This window comes from Hyla sarda, unplaced genomic scaffold (assembly GCF_029499605.1).
Source record: "Hyla sarda isolate aHylSar1 unplaced genomic scaffold, aHylSar1.hap1 scaffold_438, whole genome shotgun sequence".
NCBI lineage: Eukaryota > Metazoa > Chordata > Amphibia > Anura > Hylidae > Hyla > Hyla sarda.
Window position 1 is genome coordinate 64465 of NW_026610452.1, and position 25803 is coordinate 90267.

The 25803-nt window shown below is 45.5% G+C and overlaps 10 non-coding genes across 10 annotated transcripts; all 10 read right to left on the reverse strand.

Annotated features, from left to right (window-relative positions):
• Positions 1–1863: 1863 nt before the first annotated feature.
• LOC130334617 (U2 spliceosomal RNA) lies at positions 1864–2054 on the reverse strand. Its single transcript, XR_008876389.1, has one exon. It is a non-coding gene; the product is annotated as a U2 spliceosomal RNA (small nuclear RNA).
• A 2087-nt stretch (positions 2055–4141) lies between these two features.
• LOC130334580 (U2 spliceosomal RNA) lies at positions 4142–4332 on the reverse strand. The gene has a single exon (XR_008876364.1). It is a non-coding gene; the product is annotated as a U2 spliceosomal RNA (small nuclear RNA).
• A 2082-nt stretch (positions 4333–6414) lies between these two features.
• On the reverse strand, positions 6415–6605 carry LOC130334618 (U2 spliceosomal RNA). Its single transcript, XR_008876390.1, has one exon. It is a non-coding gene; the product is annotated as a U2 spliceosomal RNA (small nuclear RNA).
• Positions 6606–8682: 2077 nt separating this feature from the next.
• On the reverse strand, positions 8683–8873 carry LOC130334619 (U2 spliceosomal RNA). The gene has a single exon (XR_008876391.1). It is a non-coding gene; the product is annotated as a U2 spliceosomal RNA (small nuclear RNA).
• A 2088-nt stretch (positions 8874–10961) lies between these two features.
• Positions 10962–11152, reverse strand: LOC130334620 (U2 spliceosomal RNA). Its single transcript, XR_008876392.1, has one exon. It is a non-coding gene; the product is annotated as a U2 spliceosomal RNA (small nuclear RNA).
• A 2080-nt stretch (positions 11153–13232) lies between these two features.
• LOC130334623 (U2 spliceosomal RNA) lies at positions 13233–13423 on the reverse strand. The gene has a single exon (XR_008876394.1). It is a non-coding gene; the product is annotated as a U2 spliceosomal RNA (small nuclear RNA).
• Positions 13424–15524: 2101 nt separating this feature from the next.
• LOC130334624 (U2 spliceosomal RNA) lies at positions 15525–15715 on the reverse strand. The gene has a single exon (XR_008876395.1). It is a non-coding gene; the product is annotated as a U2 spliceosomal RNA (small nuclear RNA).
• Positions 15716–20654: 4939 nt separating this feature from the next.
• On the reverse strand, positions 20655–20845 carry LOC130334625 (U2 spliceosomal RNA). The gene has a single exon (XR_008876396.1). It is a non-coding gene; the product is annotated as a U2 spliceosomal RNA (small nuclear RNA).
• Positions 20846–22910: 2065 nt separating this feature from the next.
• LOC130334626 (U2 spliceosomal RNA) lies at positions 22911–23101 on the reverse strand. The gene has a single exon (XR_008876397.1). It is a non-coding gene; the product is annotated as a U2 spliceosomal RNA (small nuclear RNA).
• Positions 23102–25196: 2095 nt separating this feature from the next.
• On the reverse strand, positions 25197–25387 carry LOC130334627 (U2 spliceosomal RNA). The gene has a single exon (XR_008876398.1). It is a non-coding gene; the product is annotated as a U2 spliceosomal RNA (small nuclear RNA).
• Between the last annotated feature and the right edge of the window lie 416 nt (positions 25388–25803).

A 25803-nucleotide genomic window follows, 5' to 3' on the forward strand; every position in this document is an offset into this window, starting at 1 on the left:
CCAGGAACCCTTCTTACTCCTCCTACTTGCATGTGACACTGGGCTTAGGATCTGCATAGGAAACACACACACAAGCACACACCTACCTTTGTTGCCTGCAGATGCCTCCTTGGCTGTCCCCAAACGGTATCAAACCAACACCCACGGGAAGCTGTAAGCATAGAGGACATGCCTGCACCCCATTGGACTTACCTGTGTGGGTTAAACCCGGGTTATTTGACAACCTATGGCGGTGATGGTTCTGCTCAGGCAGAGCAGTGCTGATGCTCCTCATAAAGCTGTCGCTGCTGTGAAGGTTCTAGGTGACATCACAAATCCCTATGGTTACATACACAACAAAGCTGGGTTGTTGTTGTTTACACTCTGCAAGGCCTGTGGAAGTGAGTGACATCATAGCACTGTAGTTCTGAGGGTTCTAGATGGATGCAACAATCTCCTGTTGCTTCTATGAAGGCCATAATAGACGACATCACCAAACAGCTCCATAGTCACATACACAGCAAAGGAGAGATGTTGTTTACACCTAGTGATGTCAGTGGTATTGAGTGACATCACAGCACAGTGCTAAGGCTCCTGGGCCTGGACACAGCAGCGGCTGCAATATCTCAACGGAGAATACGTTTATATATATGTGTGTGTGTGCGCGTATATATATATATATATATATATATATATATATATATATATATATATTTCTCCGCCGAAATCACTTTTAAACCCATTTCCACCTTTTTTTCCCTTCTCTTCCTCTTACTTTTTTTTCACGTTTTTTTACGTTTTTCTCCTTTTCGCCTCTTTTCTGGGCGTATTATTCTTCTTTTTCTTCTTTTTTTTCGTCTAATGCATACCCCATCAGTGCAGCAATGCTTATTCAATACCGCCAGCAGATGGAGACACTGGGGGATAATTTTCTAAGGATTTATACTGATTTTTCCTGTCTGAATTTGTCGCACAGAAAGTTGCAGGCCAAATATGTGTGACATTTCTGCGACTTTAGCTTCTAGAGCATTTTTACAACATTATACATAGGTGCTGAATACATAAAAAGCGACTGTTCAGCGACAGACAAGTCGCATCGGCTGAAAGTAGGCCAGAATGTCAGTCCATGTTGGAGCAGGTTTAGATACAGTCTAAAGTATAGATCTCAAAGTCTGTGCACAGAATTTAGCAAGGGCCTCGCACCTTCTGATGCATCAGGTAGGTGCACAATAGCATAGCCTAACCCTCTGTACTTTGGTCTATATTGATGCGGGACATAGACAGCCAGCTGATGACCAATCCATTAGTGCAATGGATGGCTGGAAGCATTTGTCTTTGCCTTTGCAATACCACAGAAGCAATGCATGGTCAATGTACAGCAATGACACACCTGTGTGAACAGCCAGGAGACCCCCCCCCCCATGTTATGTTACATAGTTACATAGTTAGTACGGTCGAAAAAAGACATATGTCCATCAAGTTCAACCAGGGAATTAAGGGGTAGGGGTGTGGCGCGATATTGGGGAAGGGATGAGATTTTATATTTCTTCATAAGCATTAATCTTATTTTGTCAATTAGGAACATTCAGCACCCACCCGCTATCAAGGCAGCTGCCTATCATGTCATGCCCTACCTGCACAGGTGTGCTGGCTACTCAAATGATCCAATTAAGGAGGCCATTTAGTCAGCAGCAGCAGAAGTCCTGTGCCTGGACGCTCCAACAGCGGCCAGACACAAGCAGAAGCAGAAGCAGCAGAAGCAGCAGCAGCACCACCTTTTGTTTTTTGGCTGCAGCAGCAGCAAGGCCCACAGGGCTGGCTAGCTGGCTAGCCAGCAAGCAGGTAGCAATGAAAGTAGGAATCTTTCTTTTTAACCCTGTAAGGGGGTGGTGCACTGTACCCGAAGATACTGCCATATCGGGTCAATGCATAGGGCGACGGAAGCAAGCTTCGAAATCGGCCCCCGTTCTCAAAAATCCATTTAATATATGGTCCCCAGATAGGGGACGTATCAGATATTAAACTGATAAGAACAGATACTACACTTGATCTTAGCCAAAAGGCCGAGAAGCGATAACCGTGAAAGGGGCGGGCCCAACAAGGTGCCCTTCATGGGCACTATCACTGCTTGCTGTCAGGGAGGCTGCCAGACAATTTTCCATGCACACTCTGGGCTGGGGGGCAGTCAACCACCAGTACACACAGCAGAACCTAAACCCATACCATTATTGCTAAGCAGCAAGACAGGGGCCCATTGCACTCCCACGGGGCCTTTTTAAATGCAATCCATAACCCGGATTTGCCAGGAACCCTTCTTACTCCTCCTACTTGCATGTGACACTGGGCTTAGGATCTGCATAGGAAACACACACACAAGCACACACCTACCTTTGTTGCCTGCAGATGCCTCCTTGGCTGTCCCCAAACGGTATCAAACCAACACCCACGGGAAGCTGTAAGCATAGAGGACATGCCTGCACCCCATTGGACTTACCTGTGTGGGTTAAACCCGGGTTATTTGACAACCTATGGCGGTGATGGTTCTGCTCAGGCAGAGCAGTGCTGATGCTCCTCATAAAGCTGTCGCTGCTGTGAAGGTTCTAGGTGACATCACAAATCCCTATGGTTACATACACAACAAAGCTGGGTTGTTGTTGTTTACACTCTGCAAGGCCTGTGGAAGTGAGTGACATCATAGCACTGTAGTTCTGAGGGTTCTAGATGGATGCAACAATCTCCTGTTGCTTCTATGAAGGCCATAATAGACGACATCACCAAACAGCTCCATAGTCACATACACAGCAAAGGAGAGATGTTGTTTACACCTAGTGATGTCAGTGGTATTGAGTGACATCACAGCACAGTGCTAAGGCTCCTGGGCCTGGACACAGCAGCGGCTGCAATATCTCAACGGAGAATACGTTTATATATATGTGTGTGTGTGCGCGTATATATATATATATATATATATATATATATATATATATATATTTCTCCGCCGAAATCACTTTTAAACCCATTTCCACCTTTTTTTCCCTTCTCTTCCTCTTACTTTTTTTTCACGTTTTTTTACGTTTTTCTCCTTTTCGCCTCTTTTCTGGGCGTATTATTCTTCTTTTTCTTCTTTTTTTTCGTCTAATGCATACCCCATCAGTGCAGCAATGCTTATTCAATACCGCCAGCAGATGGAGACACTGGGGGATAATTTTCTAAGGATTTATACTGATTTTTCCTGTCTGAATTTGTCGCACAGAAAGTTGCAGGCCAAATATGTGTGACATTTCTGCGACTTTAGCTTCTAGAGCATTTTTACAACATTATACATAGGTGCTGAATACATAAAAAGCGACTGTTCAGCGACAGACAAATCGCATCGGCTGAAAGTAGGCCAGAATGTCAGTCCATGTTGGAGCAGGTTTAGATACAGTCTAAAGTATAGATCTCAAAGTCTGTGCACAGAATTTAGCAAGGGCCTCGCACCTTCTGATGCATCAGGTAGGTGCACAATAGCATAGCCTAACCCTCTGTACTTTGGTCTATATTGATGCGGGACATAGACAGCCAGCTGATGACCAATCCATTAGTGCAATGGATGGCTGGAAGCATTTGTCTTTGCCTTTGCAATACCACAGAAGCAATGCATGGTCAATGTACAGCAATGACACACCTGTGTGAACAGCCAGGAGACCCCCCCCCCCCATGTTATGTTACATAGTTACATAGTTAGTACGGTCGAAAAAAGACATATGTCCATCAAGTTCAACCAGGGAATTAAGGGGTAGGGGTGTGGCGCGATATTGGGGAAGGGATGAGATTTTATATTTCTTCATGAGCATTAATCTTATTTTGTCAATTAGGAACATTCAGCACCCACCCGCTATCAAGGCAGCTGCCTATCATGTCATGCCCTACCTGCACAGGTGTGCTGGCTACTCAAATGATCCAATTAAGGAGGCCATTTAGTCAGCAGCAGCAGAAGTCCTGTGCCTGGACGCTCCAACAGCGGCCAGACACAAGCAGAAGCAGAAGCAGCAGAAGCAGCAGCAGCACCACCTTTTGTTTTTTGGCTGCAGCAGCAGCAAGGCCCACAGGGCTGGCTAGCTGGCTAGCCAGCAAGCAGGTAGCAAGGAAAGTAGGAATCTTTCTTTTTAACCCTGTAAGGGGGTGGTGCACTGTACCCGAAGATACTGCCATATCGGGTCAATGCATAGGGCGACGGAAGCAAGCTTCGAAATCGGCCCCCGTTCTCAAAAATCCATTCAATATATGGTCCCCAGATAGGGGACGTATCAGATATTAAACTGATAAGAACAGATACTACACTTGATCTTAGCCAAAAGGCCGAGAAGCGATAACCGTGAAAGGGGCGGGCCCAACAAGGTGCCCTTCATGGGCACTATCACTGCTTGCTGTCAGGGAGGCTGCCAGACAATTTTCCATGCACACTCTGGGCTGGGGGGCAGTCAACCACCAGTACACACAGCAGAACCTAAACCCATACCATTATTGCTAAGCAGCAAGACAGGGGCCCATTGCACTCCCACGGGGCCTTTTTAAATGCAATCCATAACCCGGATTTGCCAGGAACCCTTCTTACTCCTCCTACTTGCATGTGACACTGGGCTTAGGATCTGCATAGGAAACACACACACAAGCACACACCTACCTTTGTTGCCTGCAGATGCCTCCTTGGCTGTCCCCAAACGGTATCAAACCAACACCCACGGGAAGCTGTAAGCATAGAGGACATGCCTGCACCCCATTGGACTTACCTGTGTGGGTTAAACCCGGGTTATTTGACAACCTATGGCGGTGATGGTTCTGCTCAGGCAGAGCAGTGCTGATGCTCCTCATAAAGCTGTCGCTGCTGTGAAGGTTCTAGGTGACATCACAAATCCCTATGGTTACATACACAACAAAGCTGGGTTGTTGTTGTTTACACTCTGCAAGGCCTGTGGAAGTGAGTGACATCATAGCACTGTAGTTCTGAGGGTTCTAGATGGATGCAACAATCTCCTGTTGCTTCTATGAAGGCCATAATAGACGACATCACCAAACAGCTCCATAGTCACATACACAGCAAAGGAGAGATGTTGTTTACACCTAGTGATGTCAGTGGTATTGAGTGACATCACAGCACAGTGCTAAGGCTCCTGGGCCTGGACACAGCAGCGGCTGCAATATCTCAACGGAGAATACGTTTATATATATGTGTGTGTGTGCGCGTATATATATATATATATATATATATATATATATATATATTTCTCCGCCGAAATCACTTTTAAACCCATTTCCACCTTTTTTTCCCTTCTCTTCCTCTTACTTTTTTTTCACGTTTTTTTACGTTTTTCTCCTTTTCGCCTCTTTTCTGGGCGTATTATTCTTCTTTTTCTTCTTTTTTTTCGTCTAATGCATACCCCATCAGTGCAGCAATGCTTATTCAATACCGCCAGCAGATGGAGACACTGGGGGATAATTTTCTAAGGATTTATACTGATTTTTCCTGTCTGAATTTGTCGCACAGAAAGTTGCAGGCCAAATATGTGTGACATTTCTGCGACTTTAGCTTCTAGAGCATTTTTACAACATTATACATAGGTGCTGAATACATAAAAAGCGACTGTTCAGCGACAGACAAGTCGCATCGGCTGAAAGTAGGCCAGAATGTCAGTCCATGTTGGAGCAGGTTTAGATACAGTCTAAAGTATAGATCTCAAAGTCTGTGCACAGAATTTAGCAAGGGCCTCGCACCTTCTGATGCATCAGGTAGGTGCACAATAGCATAGCCTAACCCTCTGTACTTTGGTCTATATTGATGCGGGACATAGACAGCCAGCTGATGACCAATCCATTAGTGCAATGGATGGCTGGAAGCATTTGTCTTTGCCTTTGCAATACCACAGAAGCAATGCATGGTCAATGTACAGCAATGACACACCTGTGTGAACAGCCAGGAGACCCCCCCCCCCATGTTATGTTACATAGTTACATAGTTAGTACGGTCGAAAAAAGACATATGTCCATCAAGTTCAACCAGGGAATTAAGGGGTAGGGGTGTGGCGCGATATTGGGGAAGGGATGAGATTTTATATTTCTTCATAAGCATTAATCTTATTTTGTCAATTAGGAACATTCAGCACCCACCCGCTATCAAGGCAGCTGCCTATCATGTCATGCCCTACCTGCACAGGTGTGCTGGCTACTCAAATGATCCAATTAAGGAGGCCATTTAGTCAGCAGCAGCAGAAGTCCTGTGCCTGGACGCTCCAACAGCGGCCAGACACAAGCAGAAGCAGAAGCAGCAGAAGCAGCAGCAGCACCACCTTTTGTTTTTTGGCTGCAGCAGCAGCAAGGCCCACAGGGCTGGCTAGCTGGCTAGCCAGCAAGCAGGTAGCAATGAAAGTAGGAATCTTTCTTTTTAACCCTGTAAGGGGGTGGTGCACTGTACCCGAAGATACTGCCATATCGGGTCAATGCATAGGGCGACGGAAGCAAGCTTCGAAATCGGCCCCCGTTCTCAAAAATCCATTTAATATATGGTCCCCAGATAGGGGACGTATCAGATATTAAACTGATAAGAACAGATACTACACTTGATCTTAGCCAAAAGGCCGAGAAGCGATAACCGTGAAAGGGGCGGGCCCAACAAGGTGCCCTTCATGGGCACTATCACTGCTTGCTGTCAGGGAGGCTGCCAGACAATTTTCCATGCACACTCTGGGCTGGGGGGCAGTCAACCACCAGTACACACAGCAGAACCTAAACCCATACCATTATTGCTAAGCAGCAAGACAGGGGCCCATTGCACTCCCACGGGGCCTTTTTAAATGCAATCCATAACCCGGATTTGCCAGGAACCCTTCTTACTCCTCCTACTTGCATGTGACACTGGGCTTAGGATCTGCATAGGAAACACACACACAAGCACACACCTACCTTTGTTGCCTGCAGATGCCTCCTTGGCTGTCCCCAAACGGTATCAAACCAACACCCACGGGAAGCTGTAAGCATAGAGGACATGCCTGCACCCCATTGGACTTACCTGTGTGGGTTAAACCCGGGTTATTTGACAACCTATGGCGATGATGGTTCTGCTCAGGCAGAGCAGTGCTGATGCTCCTCATAAAGCTGTCGCTGCTGTGAAGGTTCTAGGTGACATCACAAATCCCTATGGTTACATACACAACAAAGCTGGGTTGTTGTTGTTTACACTCTGCAAGGCCTGTGGAAGTGAGTGACATCATAGCACTGTAGTTCTGAGGGTTCTAGATGGATGCAACAATCTCCTGTTGCTTCTATGAAGGCCATAATAGACGACATCACCAAACAGCTCCATAGTCACATACACAGCAAAGGAGAGATGTTGTTTACACCTAGTGATGTCAGTGGTATTGAGTGACATCACAGCACAGTGCTAAGGCTCCTGGGCCTGGACACAGCAGCGGCTGCAATATCTCAACGGAGAATACGTTTATATATATGTGTGTGTGTGCGCGTATATATATATATATATATATATATATATATATATTTCTCCGCCGAAATCACTTTTAAACCCATTTCCACCTTTTTTTCCCTTCTCTTCCTCTTACTTTTTTTTCACGTTTTTTTACGTTTTTCTCCTTTTCGCCTCTTTTCTGGGCGTATTATTCTTCTTTTTCTTCTTTTTTTTCGTCTAATGCATACCCCATCAGTGCAGCAATGCTTATTCAATACCGCCAGCAGATGGAGACACTGGGGGATAATTTTCTAAGGATTTATACTGATTTTTCCTGTCTGAATTTGTCGCACAGAAAGTTGCAGGCCAAATATGTGTGACATTTCTGCGACTTTAGCTTCTAGAGCATTTTTACAACATTATACATAGGTGCTGAATACATAAAAAGCGACTGTTCAGCGACAGACAAGTCGCATCGGCTGAAAGTAGGCCAGAATGTCAGTCCATGTTGGAGCAGGTTTAGATACAGTCTAAAGTATAGATCTCAAAGTCTGTGCACAGAATTTAGCAAGGGCCTCGCACCTTCTGATGCATCAGGTAGGTGCACAATAGCATAGCCTAACCCTCTGTACTTTGGTCTATATTGATGCGGGACATAGACAGCCAGCTGATGACCAATCCATTAGTGCAATGGATGGCTGGAAGCATTTGTCTTTGCCTTTGCAATACCACAGAAGCAATGCATGGTCAATGTACAGCAATGACACACCTGTGTGAACAGCCAGGAGACCCCCCCCCCATGTTATGTTACATAGTTACATAGTTAGTACGGTCGAAAAAAGACATATGTCCATCAAGTTCAACCAGGGAATTAAGGGGTAGGGGTGTGGCGCGATATTGGGGAAGGGATGAGATTTTATATTTCTTCATAAGCATTAATCTTATTTTGTCAATTAGGAACATTCAGCACCCACCCGCTATCAAGGCAGCTGCCTATCATGTCATGCCCTACCTGCACAGGTGTGCTGGCTACTCAAATGATCCAATTAAGGAGGCCATTTAGTCAGCAGCAGCAGAAGTCCTGTGCCTGGACGCTCCAACAGCGGCCAGACACAAGCAGAAGCAGAAGCAGCAGAAGCAGCAGCAGCACCACCTTTTGTTTTTTGGCTGCAGCAGCAGCAAGGCCCACAGGGCTGGCTAGCTGGCTAGCCAGCAAGCAGGTAGCAATGAAAGTAGGAATCTTTCTTTTTAACCCTGTAAGGGGGTGGTGCACTGTACCCGAAGATACTGCCATATCGGGTCAATGCATAGGGCGACGGAAGCAAGCTTCGAAATCGGCCCCCGTTCTCAAAAATCCATTTAATATATGGTCCCCAGATAGGGGACGTATCAGATATTAAACTGATAAGAACAGATACTACACTTGATCTTAGCCAAAAGGCCGAGAAGCGATAACCGTGAAAGGGGCGGGCCCAACAAGGTGCCCTTCATGGGCACTATCACTGCTTGCTGTCAGGGAGGCTGCCAGACAATTTTCCATGCACACTCTGGGCTGGGGGGCAGTCAACCACCAGTACACACAGCAGAACCTAAACCCATACCATTATTGCTAAGCAGCAAGACAGGGGCCCATTGCACTCCCACGGGGCCTTTTTAAATGCAATCCATAACCCGGATTTGCCAGGAACCCTTCTTACTCCTCCTACTTGCATGTGACACTGGGCTTAGGATCTGCATAGGAAACACACACACAAGCACACACCTACCTTTGTTGCCTGCAGATGCCTCCTTGGCTGTCCCCAAACGGTATCAAACCAACACCCACGGGAAGCTGTAAGCATAGAGGACATGCCTGCACCCCATTGGACTTACCTGTGTGGGTTAAACCCGGGTTATTTGACAACCTATGGCGATGATGGTTCTGCTCAGGCAGAGCAGTGCTGATGCTCCTCATAAAGCTGTCGCTGCTGTGAAGGTTCTAGGTGACATCACAAATCCCTATGGTTACATACACAACAAAGCTGGGTTGTTGTTGTTTACACTCTGCAAGGCCTGTGGAAGTGAGTGACATCATAGCACTGTAGTTCTGAGGGTTCTAGATGGATGCAACAATCTCCTGTTGCTTCTATGAAGGCCATAATAGACGACATCACCAAACAGCTCCATAGTCACATACACAGCAAAGGAGAGATGTTGTTTACACCTAGTGATGTCAGTGGTATTGAGTGACATCACAGCACAGTGCTAAGGCTCCTGGGCCTGGACACAGCAGCGGCTGCAATATCTCAACGGAGAATACGTTTATATATATGTGTGTGTGTTCGCGTATATATATATATATATATATATATATATATATATATATATATATTTCTCCGCCGAAATCACTTTTAAACCCATTTCCACCTTTTTTTCCCTTCTCTTCCTCTTACTTTTTTTTCACATTTTTTTACGTTTTTCTCCTTTTCGCCTCTTTTCTGGGCGTATTATTCTTCTTTTTCTTCTTTTTTTTCGTCTAATGCATACCCCATCAGTGCAGCAATGCTTATTCAATACCGCCAGCAGATGGAGACACTGGGGGATAATTTTCTAAGGATTTATACTGATTTTTCCTGTCTGAATTTGTCGCACAGAAAGTTGCAGGCCAAATATGTGTGACATTTCTGCGACTTTAGCTTCTAGAGCATTTTTACAACATTATACATAGGTGCTGAATACATAAAAAGCGACTGTTCAGCGACAGACAAGTCGCATCGGCTGAAAGTAGGCCAGAATGTCAGTCCATGTTGGAGCAGGTTTAGATACAGTCTAAAGTATAGATCTCAAAGTCTGTGCACAGAATTTAGCAAGGGCCTCGCACCTTCTGATGCATCAGGTAGGTGCACAATAGCATAGCCTAACCCTCTGTACTTTGGTCTATATTGATGCGGGACATAGACAGCCAGCTGATGACCAATCCATTAGTGCAATGGATGGCTGGAAGCATTTGTCTTTGCCTTTGCAATACCACAGAAGCAATGCATGGTCAATGTACAGCAATGACACACCTGTGTGAACAGCCAGGAGACCCCCCCCCCCCCCCCCATGTTATGTTACATAGTTACATAGTTAGTACGGTCGAAAAAAGACATATGTCCATCAAGTTCAACCAGGGAATTAAGGGGTAGGGGTGTGGCGCGATATTGGGGAAGGGATGAGATTTTATATTTCTTCATAAGCATTAATCTTATTTTGTCAATTAGGAACATTCAGCACCCACCCGCTATCAAGGCAGCTGCCTATCATGTAATGCCCTACCTGCACAGGTGTGCTGGCTACTCAAATGATCCAATTAAGGAGGCCATTTAGTCAGCAGCAGCAGAAGTCCTGTGCCTGGACGCTCCAACAGCGGCCAGACACAAGCAGAAGCAGAAGCAGCAGCAGCAGCACCACCTTTTGTTTTTTGGCTGCAGCAGCAGCAAGGCCCACAGGGCTGGCTAGCTGGCTAGCCAGCAAGCAGGTAGCAATGAAAGTAGGAATCTTTCTTTTTAACCCTGTAAGGGGGTGGTGCACTGTACCCGAAGATACTGCCATATCGGGTCAATGCATAGGGCGACGGAAGCAAGCTTCGAAATCGGCCCCCGTTCTCAAAAATCCATTTAATATATGGTCCCCAGATAGGGGACGTATCAGATATTAAACTGATAAGAACAGATACTACACTTGATCTTAGCCAAAAGGCCGAGAAGCGATAACCGTGAAAGGGGCGGGCCCAACAAGGTGCCCTTCATGGGCACTATCACTGCTTGCTGTCAGGGAGGCTGCCAGACAATTTTCCATGCACACTCTGGGCTGGGGGGCAGTCAACCACCAGTACACACAGCAGAACCTAAACCCATACCATTATTGCTAAGCAGCAAGACAGGGGCCCATTGCACTCCCACGGGGCCTTTTTAAATGCAATCCATAACCCGGATTTGCCAGGAACCCTTCTTACTCCTCCTACTTGCATGTGACACTGGGCTTAGGATCTGCATAGGAAACACACACACAAGCACACACCTACCTTTGTTGCCTGCAGATGCCTCCTTGGCTGTCCCCAAACGGTATCAAACCAACACCCACGGGAAGCTGTAAGCATAGAGGACATGCCTGCACCCCATTGGACTTACCTGTGTGGGTTAAACCCGGGTTATTTGACAACCTATGGCGGTGATGGTTCTGCTCAGGCAGAGCAGTGCTGATGCTCCTCATAAAGCTGTCGCTGCTGTGAAGGTTCTAGGTGACATCACAAATCCCTATGGTTACATACACAACAAAGCTGGGTTGTTGTTGTTTACACTCTGCAAGGCCTGTGGAAGTGAGTGACATCATAGCACTGTAGTTCTGAGGGTTCTAGATGGATGCAACAATCTCCTGTTGCTTCTATGAAGGCCATAATAGACGACATCACCAAACAGCTCCATAGTCACATACACAGCAAAGGAGAGATGTTGTTTACACCTAGTGATGTCAGTGGTATTGAGTGACATCACAGCACAGTGCTAAGGCTCCTGGGCCTGGACACAGCAGCGGCTGCAATATCTCAACGGGGAATACGTTTATATATATGTGTGTGTGTGTGCGCGTATATATATATATATATATATATATATATATATATATATATATATATTTCTCCGCCGAAATCACTTTTAAACCCATTTCCACCTTTTTTTCCCTTCTCTTCCTCTTACTTTTTTTTCACGTTTTTTTACGTTTTTCTCCTTTTCGCCTCTTTTCTGGGCGTATTATTCTTCTTTTTCTTCTTTTTTTTCGTCTAATGCATACCTCATCAGTGCAGCAATGCTTATTCAATACCGCCAGCAGATGGAGACACTGGGGGATAATTTTCTAAGGATTTATACTGATTTTTCCTGTCTGAATTTGTCGCACAGAAAGTTGCAGGCCAAATATGTGTGACATTTCTGCGACTTTAGCTTCTAGAGCATTTTTACAACATTATACATAGGTGCTGAATACATAAAAAGCGACTGTTCAGCGACAGACAAGTCGCATCGGCTGAAAGTAGGCCAGAATGTCAGTCCATGTTGGAGCAGGTTTAGATACAGTCTAAAGTATAGATCTCAAAGTCTGTGCACAGAATTTAGCAAGGGCCTCGCGCCTTCTGATGCATCAGGTAGGTGCACAATAGCATAGCCTAACCCTCTGTACTTTGGTCTATATTGATGCGGGACATAGACAGCCAGCTGATGACCAATCCATTAGTGCAATGGATGGCTGGAAGCATTTGTCTTTGCCTTTGCAATACCACAGAAGCAATGCATGGTCAATGTACAGCAATGACACACCTGTGTGAACAGCCAGGAGACCCCCCCCCCCCCCATGTTATGTTACATAGTTACATAGTTAGTACGGTCGAAAAAAGACATATGTCCATCAAGTTCAACCAGGGAATTAAGGGGTAGGGGTGTGGCGCGATATTGGGGAAGGGATGAGATTTTATATTTCTTCATAAGCATTAATCTTATTTTGTCAATTAGGAACATTCAGCACCCACCCGCTATCAAGGCAGCTGCCTATCATGTCATGCCCTACCTGCACAGGTGTGCTGGCTACTCAAATGATCCAATTAAGGAGGCCATTTAGTCAGCAGCAGCAGAAGTCCTGTGCCTGGACGCTCCAACAGCGGCCAGACACAAGCAGAAGCAGCAGAAGCACCACCTTTTGTTTTTTGGCTGCAGCAGCAGCAAGGCCCACAGGGCTGGCTAGCTGGCTAGCCAGCAAGCAGGTAGCAATGAAAGTAGGAATCTTTCTTTTTAACCCTGTAAGGGGGTGGTGCACTGTACCCGAAGATACTGCCATATCGGGTCAATGCATAGGGCGACGGAAGCAAGCTTCGAAATCGGCCCCCGTTCTCAAAAATCCATTTAATATATGGTCCCCAGATAGGGGACGTATCAGATATTAAACTGATAAGAACAGATACTACACTTGATCTTAGCCAAAAGGCCGAGAAGCGATAACCGTGAAAGGGGCGGGCCCAACAAGGTGCCCTTCATGGGCACTATCACTGCTTGCTGTCAGGGAGGCTGCCAGACAATTTTCCATGCACACTCTGGGCTGGGGGGCAGTCAACCACCAGTACACACAGCAGAACCTAAACCCATACCATTATTGCTAAGCAGCAAGACAGGGGCCCATTGCACTCCCACGGGGCCTTTTTAAATGCAATCCATAACCCGGATTTGCCAGGAACCCTTCTTACTCCTCCTACTTGCATGTGACACTGGGCTTAGGATCTGCATAGGAAACACACACACAAGCACACACCTACCTTTGTTGCCTGCAGATGCCTCCTTGGCTGTCCCCAAACGGTATCAAACCAACACCCACGGGAAGCTGTAAGCATAGAGGACATGCCTGCACCCCATTGGACTTACCTGTGTGGGTTAAACCCGGGTTATTTGACAACCTATGGCGGTGATGGTTCTGCTCAGGCAGAGCAGTGCTGATGCTCCTCATAAAGCTGTCGCTGCTGTGAAGGTTCTAGGTGACATCACAAATCCCTATGGTTACATACACAACAAAGCTGGGTTGTTGTTGTTTACACTCTGCAAGGCCTGTGGAAGTGAGTGACATCATAGCACTGTAGTTCTGAGGGTTCTAGATGGATGCAACAATCTCCTGTTGCTTCTATGAAGGCCATAATAGACGACATCACCAAACAGCTCCATAGTCACATACACAGCAAAGGAGAGATGTTGTTTACACCTAGTGATGTCAGTGGTATTGAGTGACATCACAGCACAGTGCTAAGGCTCCTGGGCCTGGACACAGCAGCGGCTGCAATATCTCAACGGAGAATACGTTTATATATATGTGTGTGTGTGCGCGTATATATATATATATATATATATATATATATATATATATATATATATATATATTTCTCCGCCGAAATCACTTTTAAACCCATTTCCAACTTTTTTCCCTTCTCTTCCTCTTACTTTTTTTTCACATTTTTTTACGTTTTTCTCCTTTTCGCCTCTTTTCTGGGCGTATTATTCTTCTTTTTCTTCTTTTTTTTCGTCTAATGCATACCCCATCAGTGCAGCAATGCTTATTCAATACCACCAGCAGATGGAGACACTGGGGGATAATTTTCTAAGGATTTATACTGATTTTTCCTGTCTGAATTTGTCGCACAGAAAGTTGCAGGCCAAATATGTGTGACATTTCTGCGACTTTAGCTTCTAGAGCATTTTTACAACATTATACATAGGTGCTGAATACATAAAAAGCGACTGTTCAGCGACAGACAAGTCGCATCGGCTGAAAGTAGGCCAGAATGTCAGTCCATGTTGGAGCAGGTTTAGATACAGTCTAAAGTATAGATCTCAAAGTCTGTGCACAGAATTTAGCAAGGGCCTCGCACCTTCTGATGCATCAGGTAGGTGCACAATAGCATAGCCTAACCCTCTGTACTTTGGTCTATATTGATGCGGGACATAGACAGCCAGCTGATGACCAATCCATTAGTGCAATGGATGGCTGGAAGCATTTGTCTTTGCCTTTGCAATACCACAGAAGCAATGCATGGTCAATGTACAGCAATGACACACCTGTGTGAACAGCCAGGAGACCCCCCCCCCCCCCCCCATGTTATGTTACATAGTTACATAGTTAGTACGGTCGAAAAAAGACATATGTCCATCAAGTTCAACCAGGGAATTAAGGGGTAGGGGTGTGGCGCGATATTGGGGAAGGGATGAGATTTTATATTTCTTCATAAGCATTAATCTTATTTTGTCAATTAGGAACATTCAGCACCCACCCGCTATCAAGGCAGCTGCCTATCATGTCATGCCCTACCTGCACAGGTGTGCTGGCTACTCAAATGATCCAATTAAGGAGGCCATTTAGTCAGCAGCAGCAGAAGTCCTGTGCCTGGACGCTCCAACAGCGGCCAGACACAAGCAGAAGCAGAAGCAGCAGAAGCAGCAGCAGCACCACCTTTTGTTTTTTGGCTGCAGCAGCAGCAAGGCCCACAGGGCTGGCTAGCTGGCTAGCCAGCAAGCAGGTAGCAATAAAAGTAGGAATCTTTCTTTTTAACCCTGTAAGGGGGTGGTGCACTGTACCCGAAGATACTGCCATATCGGGTCAATGCATAGGGCGACGGAAGCAAGCTTCGAAATCGGCCCCCGTTCTCAAAAATCCATTTAATATATGGTCCCCAGATAGGGGACGTATCAGATATTAAACTGATAAGAACAGATACTACACTTGATCTTAGCCAAAAGGCCGAGAAGCGATAACCGTGAAAGGGGCGGGCCCAACAAGGTGCCCTTCATGGGCACTATCACTGCTTGCTGTCAGGGAGGCTGCCAGACAATTTTCCATGCACACTCTGGGCTGGGGGGCAGTCAACCACCAGTACACACAGCAGAACCTAAACCCATACCATTATTGCTAAGCAGCAAGACAGGGGCCCATTGCACTCCCACGGGGCCTTTTTAAATGCAATCCATAACCCGGATTTGCCAGGAACCCTTCTTACTCCTCCTACTTGCATGTGACACTGGGCTTAGGATCTGCATAGGAAACACACACACAAGCACACACCTACCTTTGTTGCCTGCAGATGCCTCCTTGGCTGTCCCCAAACAGTATCAAACCAACACCCACGGGAAGCTGTAAGCATAGAGGACATGCCTGCACCCCATTGGACTTACCTGTGTGGGTTAAACCCGGGTTATTTGACAACCTATGGCGGTGATGGTTCTGCTCAGGCAGAGCAGTGCTGATGCTCCTCATAAAGCTGTCGCTGCTGTGAAGGTTCTAGGTGACATCACAAATCCCTATGGTTACATACACAACAAAGCTGGGTTGTTGTTGTTTACACTCTGCAAGGCCTGTGGAAGTGAGTGACATCATAGCACTGTAGTTCTGAGGGTTCTAGATGGATGCAACAATCTCCTGTTGCTTCTATGAAGGCCATAATAGACGACATCACCAAACAGCTCCATAGTCACATACACAGCAAAGGAGAGATGTTGTTTACACCTAGTGATGTCAGTGGTATTGAGTGACATCACAGTACAGTGCTAAGGCTCCTGGGCCTGGACACAGCAGCGGCTGCAATATCTCAACGGAGAATACGTTTATATATATGTGTGTGTGTGCGCGTATATATATATATATATATATATATATATATATATATATATATTTCTCCGCCGAAATCACTTTTAAACCCATTTCCACCTTTTTTCCCCTTCTCTTCCTCTTACTTTTTTTTCACGTTTTTTTACGTTTTTCTCCTTTTCGCCTCTTTTCTGGGCGTATTATTCTTCTTTTTCTTCTTTTTTTTCGTCTAATGCATACCCCATCAGTGCAGCAATGCTTATTCAATACCGCCAGCAGATGGAGACACTGGGGGATAATTTTCTAAGGATTTATACTGATTTTTCCTGTCTGAATTTGTCGCACAGAAAGTTGCAGGCCAAATATGTGTGACATTTCTGCGACTTTAGCTTCTAGAGCATTTTTACAACATTATACATAGGTGCTGAATACATAAAAAGCGACTGTTCAGCGACAGACAAGTCGCATCGGCTGAAAGTAGGCCAGAATGTCAGTCCATGTTGGAGCAGGTTTAGATACAGTCTAAAGTATAGATCTCAAAGTCTGTGCACAGAATTTAGCAAGGGCCTCGCACCTTCTGATGCATCAGGTAGGTGCACAATAGCATAGCCTAACCCTCTGTACTTTGGTCTATATTGATGCGGGACATAGACAGCCAGCTGATGACCAATCCATTAGTGCAATGGATGGCTGGAAGCATTTGTCTTTGCCTTTGCAATACCACAGAAGCAATGCATGGTCAATGTACAGCAATGACACACCTGTGTGAACAGCCAGGAGACCCCCCCCCCCCCCATGTTATGTTACATAGTTACATAGTTGAAGAGTATAGGATTACTCAGCTCACCCTTTCAGCCAGACGCCTGTCGCACGGCACCGTGTGAACCAACACCAGGATAGCAATGAAGAAATAGATGGTCCAGCGCAGGATAACGTGCAATAAAAGCCAAAATTTATTGTAGATTCAAGCCATAGGACAGCAGGACACAAGGTAACGCGTTTCAGCCGGAAAAACCAGCCTTATTCATACAAAGATACAAAAGAAATGGCCATTCTTTTATGGGAAGTGGTGGAGGGGAACACCCAGGTGAACACCTGGTGTAATCACGCCCACCAGATCCCGTAGTAGAAATACAAAGACATGTGTATACATATAGAAATAAACACAGTTTAAAATACTGACAACAAACATTTTTTGAGATATAGCTATATAAAAATTAATATAATAATAGATATATAGAAATGGCCCAAACTGGTTACAGGTATGTAAATTTCTCTAATATACAAATATAACAGAAGGTATAAATTTCCAAATATATTGTATGGGCATATGTAGTATATACAAAAGTATACAGATGTGAATTACAATAACCATAAAACCATTAGAAAGGAGAGGCATTGAGAGACATGGGGTCGTAATCGTGGACATGGATGTCATAAATAGTTTCAATTGCATATTCATAATGAAAAATTTATTTAAATATTAGTAATGTAAAATCACATCCTGTCTACGGTTAAGGCCCTTGGGAAATCTACAGTCTAATTCCATAATCCAATAGACCTCGCGGTCTAACAATTTTTGTCTGAAATCACCCCCTCTTTTAGGTGGAATAACTTTTTCAATTCCGCATAAGATCATGGAAGAATAATCTCCCTGGTGTACTCGAGCACAGTGCTGGGATACCATTGATGTGTGTCGGGAGTTAAAATGGGCAATGTCTGAGATGTGCTTCCTGGTCCTAGTTTTGAGGGAATTGGAGGTGCATCCAACATATTGGAGTTTGCAGATAGTACAGGAGAACATGTAAATGACATGCATAGTATTGCAATTTATATATTGTTGTATTTTATATTTTTTTCCAGTGGAATAAGAACTAAATTCTACAACACTGTGCATGAATTTACAACAAATGCATATTTTATGTCCACATTTGTATGAGCCCTTGGTGGTAAGCCATGTTTGTGCAGTGGGCCTGGTGCTTGTGAAAAGACTCGGGGATAATTTTTGTCCCAAGGTGGGAGCTTTTCTAGAGACACATCTGTAGCCTGAGTCCATAATGGAACTGTATAATGGATCACCTGTAATAATAGGTATATATTTGTGGACTAGGCGACAGATGGTATTATAATCACTGCTGTATTGGGTGACAAACATGACTGGCTTTTTGCTTTTTTGTAATTGCTGTGGTGAATTTTCCGGTATAACTGTGCTACTAGACTCTGGATTGTTATGTACTATAGGGGCAGAGGAAATTAATTGGGAACGATTTTTGTTTAGTGCAATTTGCCTCGCTCTCTCTATGCTCCATTTTGGATAACCTCTGCATCTAAGACGTGCCTCAATAATGTCCGCCTCCCTGTGAAAGAGCTCCAATGAAGAGCAATTTCTTCTAGCTCTTATCATCTCCCCCACGGGAAGATTGCGGATCACGTGGGGGGGATGGCAAGATGAGGAATGCAAAATCGTGTTAGATGCTGATTCTTTACGAAATGTGGTGGTAACAATGGATTTAGAGACATGATCGCCCTTCAGGTAAAGATCCAAAAAGGAAATGGTGCTTGTACTAAAGGAGACTGTAAATTTAAGTCCTATCTGATTGTCATTCAAGAATTGAGTGAAGGTGTCATCTGCCGCCACATCGGACCCCCAGATAAACAGGAGGTCATCAATGTAGCGGCCATACCACCGAATGCAATTAAAAAAAGGATTGTTGGGGGCGAAAAGAATCCCCTTCTCCCACCAACACATATATATGTTGGCGAGAGAAGGGGAGAATTTCGCCCCCATAGCAGCTCCGGTGACCTGCAGGTAGTATACATCGTCAAACATGAAATAATTATGAGAAAGTAAAAATTCGACACATATGACAATGTATTCCTGGAGGTGACTGGGGTGTTGTGAGTATGTAGACAGAAACCATGTTAATGCAGTGACTGCTTTGTCATGGGGAATAACTGAATATAATGCAGAGACATCTGCCGTGACCCATGAAAAATTAGATCCCCATTCAATTTGACTAAAAGCGGCCAGTACATGTTTAGTGTCCCTCAAAAAACCAGGCATGGTGACAACAAGGGGTTGAAGTAAGGTGTCAATCCATGAACACAATCTTTCATTCAAAGAAGAGATGCCAGACACTGGGGGATAATTTTCTAAGGATTTATACTGATTTTTCCTGTCTGAATTTGTCGCACAGAAAGTTGCAGGCCAAATATGTGTGACATTTCTGCGACTTTAGCTTCTAGAGCATTTTTACAACATTATACATAGGTGCTGAATACATAAAAAGCGACTGTTCAGCGACAGACAAGTCGCATCGGCTGAAAGTAGGCCAGAATGTCAGTCCATGTTGGAGCAGGTTTAGATACAGTCTAAAGTATAGATCTCAAAGTCTGTGCACAGAATTTAGCAAGGGCCTCGCACCTTCTGATGCATCAGGTAGGTGCACAATAGCATAGCCTAACCCTCTGTACTTTGGTCTATATTGATGCGGGACATAGACAGCCAGCTGATGACCAATCCATTAGTGCAATGGATGGCTGGAAGCATTTGTCTTTGCCTTTGCAATACCACAGACGCAATGCATGGTCAATGTACAGCAATGACACACCTGTGTGAACAGCCAGGAGACCCCCCCCCCCCCCATGTTATGTTACATAGTTACATAGTTAGTACGGTCGAAAAAAGACATATGTCCATCAAGTTCAACCAGGGAATTAAGGGGTAGGGGTGTGGCGCGATATTGGGGAAGGGATGAGATTTTATATTTCTTCATAAGCATTAATCTTATTTTGTCAATTAGGAACATTCAGCACCCACCCGCTATCAAGGCAGCTGCCTATCATGTCATGCCCTACCTGCACAGGTGTGCTGGCTACTCAAATGATCCAATTAAGGAGGCCATTTAGTCAGCAGCAGCAGAAGTCCTGTGCCTGGACGCTCCAACAGCGGCCAGACACAAGCAGAAGCAGAAGCAGCAGAAGCAGCAGCAGCACCACCTTTTGTTTTTTGGCTGCAGCAGCAGCAAGGCCCACAGGGCTGGCTAGCTGGCTAGCCAGCAAGCAGGTAGCAATGAAAGTAGGAATCTTTCTTTTTAACCCTGTAAGGGGGTGGTGCACTGTACCCGAAGATACTGCCATATCGGGTCAATGCATAGGGCGACGGAAGCAAGCTTCGAAATCGGCCCCCGTTCTCAAAAATCCATTTAATATATGGTCCCCAGATAGGGGACGTATCAGATATTAAACTGATAAGAACAGATACTACACTTGATCTTAGCCAAAAGGCCGAGAAGCGATAACCGTGAAAGGGGCGGGCCCAACAAGGTGCCCTTCATGGGCACTATCACTGCTTGCTGTCAGGGAGGCTGCCAGACAATTTTCCATGCACACTCTGGGCTGGGGGGCAGTCAACCACCAGTACACACAGCAGAACCTAAACCCATACCATTATTGCTAAGCAGCAAGACAGGGGCCCATTGCACTCCCACGGGGCCTTTTTAAATGCAATCCATAACCCGGATTTGCCAGGAACCCTTCTTACTCCTCCTACTTGCATGTGACACTGGGCTTAGGATCTGCATAGGAAACACACACACAAGCACACACCTACCTTTGTTGCCTGCAGATGCCTCCTTGGCTGTCCCCAAACGGTATCAAACCAACACCCACGGGAAGCTGTAAGCATAGAGGACATGCCTGCACCCCATTGGACTTACCTGTGTGGGTTAAACCCGGGTTATTTGACAACCTATGGCGGTGATGGTTCTGCTCAGGCAGAGCAGTGCTGATGCTCCTCATAAAGCTGTCGCTGCTGTGAAGGTTCTAGGTGACATCACAAATCCCTATGGTTACATACACAACAAAGCTGGGTTGTTGTTGTTTACACTCTGCAAGGCCTGTGGAAGTGAGTGACATCATAGCACTGTAGTTCTGAGGGTTCTAGATGGATGCAACAATCTCCTGTTGCTTCTATGAAGGCCATAATAGACGACATCACCAAACAGCTCCATAGTCACATACACAGCAAAGGAGAGATGTTGTTTACACCTAGTGATGTCAGTGGTATTGAGTGACATCACAGCACAGTGCTAAGGCTCCTGGGCCTGGACACAGCAGCGGCTGCAATATCTCAACGGAGAATACGTTTATATATATATGTGTGTGTGTGCGCGTATATATATATATATATATATATTTCTCCGCCGAAATCACTTTTAAACCCATTTCCACCTTTTTTTCCCTTCTCTTCCTCTTACTTTTTTTTCACGTTTTTTTACGTTTTTCTCCTTTTCGCCTCTTTTCTGGGCGTATTATTCTTCTTTTTCTTCTTTTTTTTCGTCTAATGCATACCCCATCAGTGCAGCAATGCTTATTCAATACCGCCAGCAGATGGAGACACTGGGGGATAATTTTCTAAGGATTTATACTGATTTTTCCTGTCTGAATTTGTCGCACAGAAAGTTGCAGGCCAAATATGTGTGACATTTCTGCGACTTTAGCTTCTAGAGCATTTTTACAACATTATACATAGGTGCTGAATACATAAAAAGCGACTGTTCAGCGACAGACAAGTCGCATCGGCTGAAAGTAGGCCAGAATGTCAGTCCATGTTGGAGCAGGTTTAGATACAGTCTAAAGTATAGATCTCAAAGTCTGTGCACAGAATTTAGCAAGGGCCTCGCACCTTCTGATGCATCAGGTAGGTGCACAATAGCATAGCCTAACCCTCTGTACTTTGGTCTATATTGATGCGGGACATAGACAGCCAGCTGATGACCAATCCATTAGTGCAATGGATGGCTGGAAGCATTTGTCTTTGCCTTTGCAATACCACAGAAGCAATGCATGGTCAATGTACAGCAATGACACACCTGTGTGAACAGCCAGGAGACCCCCCCCCCCCCCATGTTATGTTACATAGTTACATAGTTAGTACGGTCGAAAAAAGACATATGTCCATCAAGTTCAACCAGGGAATTAAGGGGTAGGGGTGTGGCGCGATATTGGGGAAGGGATGAGATTTTATATTTCTTCATAAGCATTAATCTTATTTTGTCAATTAGGAACATTCAGCACCCACCCGCTATCAAGGCAGCTGCCTATCATGTCATGCCCTACCTGCACAGGTGTGCTGGCTACTCAAATGATCCAATTAAGGAGGCCATTTAGTCAGCAGCAGCAGAAGTCCTGTGCCTGGACGCTCCAACAGCGGCCAGACACAAGCAGAAGCAGAAGCAGCAGAAGCACCACCTTTTGTTTTTTGGCTGCAGCAGCAGCAGCAAGGCCCACAGGGCTGGCTAGCTGGCTAGCCAGCAAGCAGGTAGCAATGAAAGTAGGAATCTTTCTTTTTAACCCTGTAAGGGGGTGGTGCACTGTACCCGAAGATACTGCCATATCGGGTCAATGCATAGGGCGACGGAAGCAAGCTTCGAAATCGGCCCCCGTTCTCAAAAATCCATTTAATATATGGTCCCCAGATAGGGGACGTATCAGATATTAAACTGATAAGAACAGATACTACACTTGATCTTAGCCAAAAGGCCGAGAAGCGATAACCGTGAAAGGGGCGGGCCCAACAAGGTGCCCTTCATGGGCACTATCACTGCTTGCTGTCAGGGAGGCTGCCAGACAATTTTCCATGCACACTCTGGGCTGGGGGGCAGTCAACCACCAGTACACACAGCAGAACCTAAACCCATACCATTATTGCTAAGCAGCAAGACAGGGGCCCATTGCACTCCCACGGGGCCTTTTTAAATGCAATCCATAACCCGGATTTGCCAGGAACCCTTCTTACTCCTCCTACTTGCATGTGACACTGGGCTTAGGATCTGCATAGGAAACACACACACAAGCACACACCTACCTTTGTTGCCTGCAGATGCCTCCTTGGCTGTCCCCAAACGGTATCAAACCAACACCCACGGGAAGCTGTAAGCATAGAGGACATGCCTGCACCCCATTGGACTTACCTGTGTGGGTTAAACCCGGGTTATTTGACAACCTATGGCGGTGATGGTTCTGCTCAGGCAGAGCAGTGCTGATGCTCCTCATAAAGCTGTCGCTGCTGTGAAGGTTCTATGTGACATTACAAATCCTTATGGTTACATACACAACAAAGCTGGGTTGTTGTTGTTTACACTCTGCAAGGCCTGTGGAAGTGAGTGACATCATAGCACTGTAGTTCTGAGGGTTCTAGATGGATGCAACAATCTCCTGTTGCTTCTATGAAGGCCATAATAGACGACATCACCAAACAGCTCCATAGTCACATACACAGCAAAGGAGAGATGTTGTTTACACCTAGTGATGTCAGTGGTATTGAGTGACATCACAGCACAGTGCTAAGGCTCCTGGGCCTGGACACAGCAGCGGCTGCAATATCTCAACGGAGAATACGTTTATATATATGTGTGTGTGTGCGCGTATATATATATATATATATATATATATATATATATATATATATTTCTCCGCCGAAATCACTTTTAAACCCATTTCCACCTTTTTTTCCCTTCTCTTCCTCTTACTTTTTTTTCACGTTTTTTTACGTTTTTCTCCTTTTCGCCTCTTTTCTGGGCGTATTATTCTTCTTTTTCTTCTTTTTTTTCGTCTAATGCATACCCCATCAGTGCAGCAATGCTTATTCAATACCGCCAGCAGATGGAGACACTGGGGGATAATTTTCTAAGGATTTATACTGATTTTTCCTGTCTGAATTTGTCGCACAGAAAGTTGCAGGCCAAATATGTGTGACATTTCTGCGACTTTAGCTTCTAGAGCATTTTTACAACATTATACATAGGTGCTGAATACATAAAAGCGACTGTTCAGCGACAGACAAGTCGCATCGGCTGAAAGTAGGCCAGAATGTCAGTCCATGTTGGAGCAGGTTTAGATACAGTCTAAAGTATAGATCTCAAAGTCTGTGCACAGAATTTAGCAAGGGCCTCGCACCTTCTGATGCATCAGGTAGGTGCACAATAGCATAGCCTAACCCTCTGTACTTTGGTCTATATTGATGCGGGACATAGACAGCCAGCTGATGACCAATCCATTAGTGCAATGGATGGCTGGAAGCATTTGTCTTTGCCTTTGCAATACCACAGAAGCAATGCATGGTCAATGTACAGCAATGACACACCTGTGTGAACAGCCAGGAGACCCCCCCCCCCCCATGTTATGTTACATAGTTACATAGTTAGTACGGTCGAAAAAAGACATATGTCCATCAAGTTCAACCAGGGAATTAAGGGGTAGGGGTGTGGCGCGATATTGGGGAAGGGATGAGATTTTATATTTCTTCATAAGCATTAATCTTATTTTGTCAATTAGGAACATTCAGCACCCACCCGCTATCAAGGCAGCTGCCTATCATGTCATGCCCTACCTGCACAGGTGTGCTGGCTACTCAAATGATCCAATTAAGGAGGCCATTTAGTCAGCAGCAGCAGAAGTCCTGTGCCTGGACGCTCCAACAGCGGCCAGACACAAGCAGAAGCAGAAGCAGCAGAAGCAGCAGCAGCACCACCTTTTGTTTTTTGGCTGCAGCAGCAGCAAGGCCCACAGGGCTGGCTAGCTGGCTAGCTGGCTAGCCAGCAAGCAGGTAGCAATGAAAGTAGGAATCTTTCTTTTTAACCCTGTAAGGGGGTGGTGCACTGTACCCGAAGATACTGCCATATCGGGTCAATGCATAGGGCGACGGAAGCAAGCTTCGAAATCGGCCCCCGTTCTCAAAAATCCATTTAATATATGGTCCCCAGATAGGGGACGTATCAGATATTAAACTGATAAGAACAGATACTACACTTGATCTTAGCCAAAAGGCCGAGAAGCGATAACCGTGAAAGGGGCGGGCCCAACAAGGTGCCCTTCATGGGCACTATCACTGCTTGCTGTCAGGGAGGCTGCCAGACAATTTTCCATGCACACTCTGGGCTGGGGGGCAGTCAACCACCAGTACACACAGCAGAACCTAAACCCATACCATTATTGCTAAGCAGCAAGACAGGGGCCCATTGCACTCCCACGGGGCCTTTTTAAATGCAATCCATAACCCGGATTTGCCAGGAACCCTTCTTACTCCTCCTACTTGCATGTGACACTGGGCTTAGGATCTGCATAGGAAACACACACACAAGCACACACCTACCTTTGTTGCCTGCAGATGCCTCCTTGGCTGTCCCCAAACGGTATCAAACCAACACCCACGGGAAGCTGTAAGCATAGAGGACATGCCTGCACCCCATTGGACT